The 7669-nt window shown below is 42.8% G+C and overlaps 1 pseudogene; it reads right to left on the reverse strand.

The window, feature by feature from the left end:
* Positions 1-3835: 3835 nt before the first annotated feature.
* On the reverse strand, positions 3836-5385 carry LOC104851564 (annotated as a pseudogene).
* Between the last annotated feature and the right edge of the window lie 2284 nt (positions 5386-7669).

The following is a 7669-nucleotide window of genomic DNA, read 5'->3' on the forward strand; positions in this document are numbered from 1 at the left end:
GACAGAGAGGCATCCTTGAGGCTGCCCTTAGTCTTCCTGCCTACCATGAGTCCTCCTACCCCTTTGCTCCTGGACTGATCCCAGTTACAATGAAGAGGATGACAAAGAAGCAAGCCAGCTGCAAGCAAAGAAATATCTCCAAGGCTGGTGGGAATGTCCAGATGGCCGCATCTAACTCCCTCAGCTGTTAGGATGACAGTTCATCCAGCAGCTGCATTTGGTCACACACAGGGAGTTCCAAGATGGCCAAGCTTTTAGCTCCAAGATACAGTTTTTCAAAGCTCCAAGAGCTGGCCCATCACGTCTGTCTTAGGTGCCCAACCTGTGTACAAGTAAACCTCTGCCAAGTCCCATCTGCACCCCCTGGGGTCAGATTCTGGGGTAGAAATACTGGAGAATGCTGGGAAGTGAACTTCACAGAGATCAAACCACCAGTGGGTGGCTATTGCTACCTCCTGGTTTTCATAGATACTTTTTCAGGATGGATAGAGATCTGTGCTACTTGGCAGGCGACTGCCAACATGGTGACAAAGAAACTTCTTCAGGAATGAATTCCAAGAATTGGACTGCCAGGGTCCATTGGATCTGACAATGACCCCATTTTTGTAGCCTCCATAACTCAGTCAGTAGGGCACTAAGTATAAATTGGAAACTCCACTGTGCCTACTGACCACAAAGCTCAGGGCTAGTAGAACGGATGAATTTGACCATAAAATCTACTCCAACTAAATTGATGTTGGAAACTGGTGAAGCACGATTTAGCCTACTGCCTTTGGCTGTCCTTAGTATTAGATGCACCCCTTATAAAGCAGGTTTTACTCCTTATAAAATTATGCTTGGGAGACCCCTTCCCCTACCTCCCTAAGGTTAAAAGTGAAGTACTGGAAGAATTTTCTAACCAGATCCTGTTAAAATAACTTTGGTCTCTCCAACAGGTACAGAAAACTCATCACTCTCAGGTGCTACTCAGTCCCTACTCAGCTCTACACCATGCCACCCATTTCAGCCTAGGGATACCATCTTTATCAAGGCCTTTCAGAGTTAAGGACTAACTCCCTCTGGAATGGACCTTATATGGTTATCCTCACAACACCCTCAGCTCTCAAGGTTGATAGAATCTCCACGTGGGGTCACCATTCACACATCAAGCAGGCAAAACAGTGCCCTGCTGAGCTGGGACCTGATCCTTTAAAGTTAAGACTAGTCTGATCATGATTGTGACACTTTTCCTTATTCTCTTTGGGCTGACAAGGCTGAACTCTGGGGAAGTGCAACGAGGAGAGTTGCACTCCTTTCTTCTCATCTCCTTTAGCTCAGGAGAAATTCTAGGTAATGTCCCTTTTGGTGCCATCAGCCCCCAGCCACCTCTTAGGTTGCCCAAGGTCAATCTCTGTAAATTAGTCAGAAGAGATTGGGGAAGCTTCTACCATCAGTTGGAAGCTGTGACTTTTATGTGTGTCCAGTATCCAGTTCATTTACACAGAAGAGCTGTGGGTCCCCAATTGATTTCTATTGCCTTAACTGGGGTTTTGTAAAGATTGACTCCTATAGTGGGAACACATGACACTAATGACATTATATTTTGGGAATGTGTGCCAAGTCACAATTCTGATACAAAGTCCCAGGACTCTAAATGGACCACTGTTGGCTCTGTCTGAAAGCAAAACCTTGAAGCACAGCCAGACTCTGACCTAGAAAGCCTGCAATATGCCATGGAGACTCTTTACTCCCAAGTAGAGTCACTAGCTGAGATGGTCCTCCAGCATCAAAGGGGACTTGATCTAGTGCTCTTGTTACAAGGAAGATTATGTGCTGCACTAGGGTGAGGCATGTTGTTTCTATGCCAACAAGTCTGGTGTAATCCATGATACCCTTCAAAAGGTTAAGGAAAATCTAGATAGATGTCAGAAGGAAAAGGAAAGTAAAAACTTATGGTATCATAACCTGTTTTTTTTTGTTTTTGGTACCAGGGATTGAACTCAGGTCCTTGCGCTTGCAAGGCAGGCCACCGAACCACTGAGGTAAATCCCCAGCCCCATAACCTGTTTAATCAGAGCCCTTGGGTAACTACCCTTATCACTGAGCTGGCTGGTCCCCTCACCCTGCTTTTTCCTCAGGGTCTTGATTGGCCCTTGTAAAACAGCAGGTAGCCTCTGTTAAACTGATGTATGAGATCCTACTACAATCCCTTTTATAATTCCCTGCCTAATTAAGAGGCTCTCATTGAGTCAACACTTTGACTTCATGCTTAGAAGAGTTGGGAATGTAATAGCCAGCCTGACCCCATCTTGTGAGTCAACGCCAGTTTGCACCTGTGTAAGAACAAAGTGCTTGCACTCGAACAAAGCACTCAGAACCTCCATATCCAGCTTGGCAGTAAACTTGCTACAGTTGCTGGATGTTTTGTAGCTCCGTTAGTGTGTGGGAAACTTCCTTGTGCCCCTCACTAACCTGGCATGGTTCTGCTTGCTCTCCACTGGGCCCTCCCCAACTGAAAGTATGATTTAAAAGGAGAAATCAAACTGCTTCCCATTGCTCAGGCAAATTTGGGTGTGAGCTACCTCAGCCACCAGCTAATAAAATTTGAGTTTGGCACAAAGAGTGGCACATCTCCATTGTTCAAACTCATCCATCCATAACATCATGTTTATGGGATCATTTATTTGCACCAATAGTTTTTGTTGAGTGACCTACATTACTTATGAATAATCTATGCTGTACCCACAATGATGAGATCTTCTTCTTATACTGTGTGCCTGTCAGTAAGTGCACTAGGGTTCTATAAATACACTTATTATTTGTGTCCTTAAGAAAGGGCTCAGAGAAAAATAACTCATCCAGCATCACTAGACATTGAACTCGATGAAATATTTTAAAATCTTCTACCTGAATGATTGCAGCAGTTTCTCTTACCTATATCGAACACAATTTTTCACTTTGACTCCATCCTTCTCTTGGTTATCCTTCCGTATTGTCAATCTCTCTGATTAATTTTGTCATCTCTCTGACTTTTCTGCATCACAGAGCCCCAGGATGCAATCCTTGACTTTCCTGCTTCTCATCTGTATTCATAAACTTGATGGTTAAATCCCATGTCCAGGACTAAAAACTCACTCTGTCTTGAAAACTCACTCAATTATATAATTTATTTGCATATTTTCCTTGAAATTCATATATCTCCTTGCAAATGCTAACAGGTATCTAAATTCCAACGTGTCCCAAGAGAAACATCTCATCCTTCCCATCAACAAGAAAGAAAAGGAAGGATGGAAAGAGGAAGGAAGCAAGGGCGGGAGGAGAAAAGAAAGCTTTTTCTATTTTAGGTTTTATTTGCTTTCCTAAATAATATTCATCCTTATCAATTTTAAGTCATCTTTGACTTTTCCTTTTCCTACACCTACCTTCCAGTTATTCAGAGAATGCTCTGTTGTATTCCATCAAAATCTCTCTAGATTCTGATTACTCTCCTGCCAGCATTCTAAGATTGGTATGGTTCAAAATCATCAACACCTCTCCCCTTATTTCCAAGTTAAAGATGAAAACAATGGCTCTTTCATTTCTGGGCCATTCACTGTATGTCAGACAAAACCTTCTATCTCCTTTTTTAAAAAATTAGATTACCTCTTTATCTTATTAATCCATGCTTAATATTTAGAAACATTTAGATTTTAAGAAAGGGAATCAAAATATTTGGGGCAGAGCTTTCTAATATCCCAAGGCATGAGAAATATGTTCAGACTGTCTGGATTGCTGTAGACTACTCATACAACTTCTTGTCTGATGATTAAGCCTCCTACATACTGGTAGAGTATTCCAAAACATACTGACCAGTAGATTAGACAACCTCCATTTTAGCCTCCAGCTGCTGAGAACAAGTTGTTTGTCCATGAGGTAGGCAGAACAGGGGAAGCAGGGTGCTGGGGAAGGTTGGGGTTCGCCAGAGAGGCTGTAGGCATTTGAGCTCTCTCCCAGGCAATCAGAACTACCATGTCTATCCAAGCTGTGTGGTCCCTGTTGGGTTTCTTTAGAGAAGAATCCAGGGACACCAGCTGCTCCCCATGACTCAGCAGGGCATAGAGCAAAGATATTCCAAATTGGTTCTGAAGTACTACAGTGACTGGGTGTTCTGAGCAACATTAACCCCTGAAGTCCTTGGAGGAGTTCGTGAAAGGTCAAATGACTGATACATTTCCCCAGAGGCTTGAATTGCATGTGTAGGGCCTGGTCAGTCCCATTCCTCTGGTTCAGGAGGGGTGGATGCAGGGTGATAACCAGAAGAAGGCTAGCAGCCGAGTTACATAGCAGAAAGGGCAGCAGCTGGGCCACCAATGTTTATCCCCTTCCTCATAGAGAGCACCTGTAGGAAGCTATCTGCCGTCTCCTATAGGATGTTCTGCTCCTGGGTCTTTAAGGCTTGAAGAGCTTCTCAAGCTGGTTTGTTCCGCTGCCCAGAGTGGCAGGGCTGTGGAAGTCCATCCTTCTGGTCCTCCTCTATCTCTAGTAGCTGAAGGAACATCCTCTCAATCTTGCATGACACCTGAAGCTTCTGACCGCTTGCAGCTGCTTGATCCTGCTCTTGAGTTCCATGAGGTACAGCGTCAATAGCTTGCTGAGGATTAAAACATGGTGATACAGCTACCTGGCCCAGAGAAACTTCAATATGAACCACTGATTCCTAAGTCGCTGCCTTCTGAATATAAAGGTGTCACCCGCTTTGGAGACTGAACCCTGTTCCTTTGTCCACATAGTTCTTCATCTGCCTTCTTCAGCTTCTCATAATACTTCTGATAGTAATAATCATCCAGATGTAGCTTCTTGCTCTGCGGCTGAGTCATCAGCAGCGCTTTTATCACCCAATCCTCTCTTTTCAGATCATGAGATTCGCATAAGGCTCTGGCTGCTGAAATCAAGTTTCTTGGCTGTGGGACTTGGGGTTTGACTCTGTTGCTGCAGCAGGATCCGTTAGTGCTGACGGTGGAGCTGGGTCAAATGACCGAGCCTAGAGGGCCACGAGGGTAATGGGCTGCAGAAGAGAGATGAGTTTAACAGGAGCTGTTGAGGGCTGTTGAAGTCCAAAACGCTGGGCAGGAGAGCTGGTGCTGGGGAATGTAGGCTGCCACAGAAAGTGCAAGGAGGCAGGTGACATCCGCAGCACACCAGGGGTCTTGACTCCAAGAGAGCTGAGTAGATCTCTCTGCGCGTAATGAGTGGCATCAAGTGCAGCTGGATCCTCAAGATCATTTTCTTCGTCTGGATTTGTAAAAAGTATGGATCCACATCCCCTTCCTCTGCCACTTTGTCTTTCTGTTCTTTTTCCTTTGGAGTCAAGGGGCCACAGAACTTGCCCGGCCTTTGGTGTAATTGTGAGCCTTTGAGACATTTCATCTCGGTAGGCGGGCAGTCTTCCTCTATGGCTGTGTCCTCCACTGAGAAAGCACTGTCAGCCTCCGGAAGGTAAACATCAATGCCACCAGCCACTGCCTGTGCTCAATGACACCCGTGACATAACTGTTGCTGTTCTTCCTGCTTTGGGTAGCCATGGTATTCTCTATCTCCTTTAATACACTGTATTTCAGAAATATTTTTATCTGAATGTTTATACTTACTCTGCAACCTACTATTATGTGTAAATACCTACTCAATGTTTAGAAAATTATCCTTCCTAGTAATAATGTAAACATTGTGTGAGATGCTTCAACTATTACATGTGTAGAATAACCTGGTAATCTTAAAATGAAGATTCTGTTTTAGCTTCCCTAGGTTGGGCCCGAGACCCTATGTCTCTCAGAGATCTCAGGTGACTCAAATATTCCTGGTCAGGAGAATATTGTTACTGTTATCTTTTTAAAATAAAAATATATAAAGCATGTGCCCATTACTACAGATATCATTAACTGCTACTCGCCTAGCTTCATGTTTCTCTTATTAATAAAATATTTTAAGAACAGATTTTCAGAAGAAAAATATGCCAATTTATAGGTGATTTATCTGAGACATTTTCCCTCTACATTAATAGGATGACATATATCAAAGCCAACTTTGGACATTTTAGGAAAAAAATTGCAGCTGAAATAAGACTTACATTAACTCAAATGGATGACAAAGGCTCTCTCTGGATTTTGCTCACCAAAGCCAGCTGGAGTACACTAATCAGTTACCCCCAAAAAGAGACACTAACAGGTTCTAGTCTCGAAGGACAATAAGTACAAGTAGTTATTAAAATTAAAGCCCTGTTACATTGCACCCAATAACGTTTCTGCTGCTGCCAGAAAATCCCAACACCTGCTTTGTGGGTCTGGATAAGTAGGAGTCTGGCACATCTAGAAATTTCAATGACAGGGAGCAATTAGTTCAAATGATGCTTTCAGTAAAATGTGAATATTTGGCAGTGGTAAAACTAGAGTTCCTCTGTCTCAAGAGAATGAGAAAATTAAGACTGTCATGGGCCAACAGCAGGAAATATTTTAATTTACTATGAATCTCTTTCTTTACTCCTTTTTGTATTTGGGAATTAAAGGATTGTGTTAAAAGATCACATTATTTTTCTCTCTGCGTTTTTTAACAAAAGAGAATGTAAGGGAGAATAAAGCAGTCTTTTTCTCCTCCAAAGTTTACTTTCAGTTTGTACTTAAACTCACTAAATCTTTCCTGTGCTTAATTTAGTGTGGTGTTGATGCTTTCTGTCACCATTTTTATTTTACTGAGTGCATTTTTTAGCTCAAAATTTGAGTTAACTTGCTTTTATCCCTTCATGTTTTTCTGTTAGAAGGTTGAAACTTTTTTTTTTTTTTCATACTTTCAGTTTTCTTAAAGTTAGCTGTTTGAAATGCAGAGCTCTCCCATACTAATGGACATTGGGTCAGTTGCTGGCAGGTTATTTTAGTGCGAATTAAGATCATGGTTTTCTGGAAAGTTGAGGGTTCTTTGGATACAGTGTTTTCTGAGCATTGAGGAACTGGGTATTCTTTCCATTCTTCCTAACCTGGCTTTGTGACTTTTTCTATAGAGATTTTAACTTATTTCTCTGAGCATGTTATCATTGACACTATTTCAGCACCAAATGGTAGCCAGGCACAGAATTGTCAGGAGTCTCTTTCTGAGTTGCTACTACTAGATAGCAGTTAAACCCCGTTTTGCTACAAAACTTGATGTATTGTTCACAAAGAAAGAGGAGAGTTCCTAGAGATTGTCGTCTTTCCCCAAAGTATCTCCCTGAGATCAGAGAAGGCCTGGATGCCTCCTCCACTGCTGTTAACATACACGCAGACACTGAAGGATCCTGCCTAGCTCCAGGCCTTGCTATGCAGCAGCCAGCCCAAGATTTCTGGGTCACGCTTGTGACACAAACTCCACCAAGCTATGACAACATGAGCCCACCAAGAGCAGCATAACCTTGATTTAATAGTAAGGCCCACACTTCTATGAGCTGAACATTAGTGATACAGATTTATAACTCATGACTTCTGCAACCAACTACAATTGATGCTAATGGGAACAGAATCTCAACACACTGGAGCCACGTGGCTTTTCCTTACAATGGAGTTTGTCTAGATCCAACATCCACAGGCAGGACTAGCTGTTAGTTGTCAGGTTTCATCAATTGAGCAGTCATTTCTAGGGAAAACCTTATGCTTACTAACTCTAGCAAAATGTAGCCTTGGGCCCTGTT

The sequence above is a fragment of the Fukomys damarensis genome, unplaced genomic scaffold (genome assembly GCF_012274545.1).
Source record: "Fukomys damarensis isolate Sample0158 unplaced genomic scaffold, DMR_v1.0_HiC HiC_scaffold_11, whole genome shotgun sequence".
NCBI lineage: Eukaryota > Metazoa > Chordata > Mammalia > Rodentia > Bathyergidae > Fukomys > Fukomys damarensis.